At 50.3% G+C, this 750-nt stretch overlaps 1 non-coding gene across 1 annotated transcript; it reads right to left on the reverse strand.

Annotated features, from left to right (window-relative positions):
- Positions 1–406: 406 nt before the first annotated feature.
- Positions 407–597, reverse strand: LOC130327031 (U2 spliceosomal RNA). The gene has a single exon (XR_008871534.1). It is a non-coding gene; the product is annotated as a U2 spliceosomal RNA (small nuclear RNA).
- Positions 598–750: the final 153 nt, after the last annotated feature.

Genomic DNA, 750 nt, shown 5'->3' on the forward strand with positions numbered 1-750 from the left:
TCAACCAGGGAATTAAGGGGTAGGGGTGTGGCGCGATATTGGGGAAGGGATGAGATTTTATATTTCTTCATAAGCATTAATCTTATTTTGTCAATTAGGAACATTCAGCACCCACCCGCTATCAAGGCAGCTGCCTATCATGTCATGCCCTACCTGCACAGGTGTGCTGGCTACTCAAATGATCCAATTAAGGAGGCCATTTAGTCAGCAGCAGCAGAAGTCCTGTGCCTGGACGCTCCAACAGCGGCCAGACACAAGCAGAAGCAGCAGAAGCAGCAGCAGCACCACCTTTTGTTTTTTGGCTGCAGCAGCAGCAGCAGCAGCAAGGCCCACAGGGCTGGCTAGCTGGCTAGCCAGCAAGCAGGTAGCAATGAAAGTAGGAATCTTTCTTTTTAACCCTGTAAGGGGGTGGTGCACTGTACCCGAAGATACTGCCATATCGGGTCAATGCATAGGGCGACGGAAGCAAGCTTCGAAATCGGCCCCCGTTCTCAAAAATCCATTTAATATATGGTCCCCAGATAGGGGACGTATCAGATATTAAACTGATAAGAACAGATACTACACTTGATCTTAGCCAAAAGGCCGAGAAGCGATAACCGTGAAAGGGGCGGGCCCAACAAGGTCCCCTTCATGGGCACTATCACTGCTTGCTGTCAGGGAGGCTGCCAGACAATTTTCCATGCACACTCTGGGCTGGGGGGCAGTCAACCACCAGTACACACAGCAGAACCTAAACCCATACCATTA

The sequence above is a fragment of the Hyla sarda genome, unplaced genomic scaffold (assembly GCF_029499605.1).
Source record: "Hyla sarda isolate aHylSar1 unplaced genomic scaffold, aHylSar1.hap1 scaffold_2904, whole genome shotgun sequence".
Lineage (NCBI taxonomy): Eukaryota > Metazoa > Chordata > Amphibia > Anura > Hylidae > Hyla > Hyla sarda.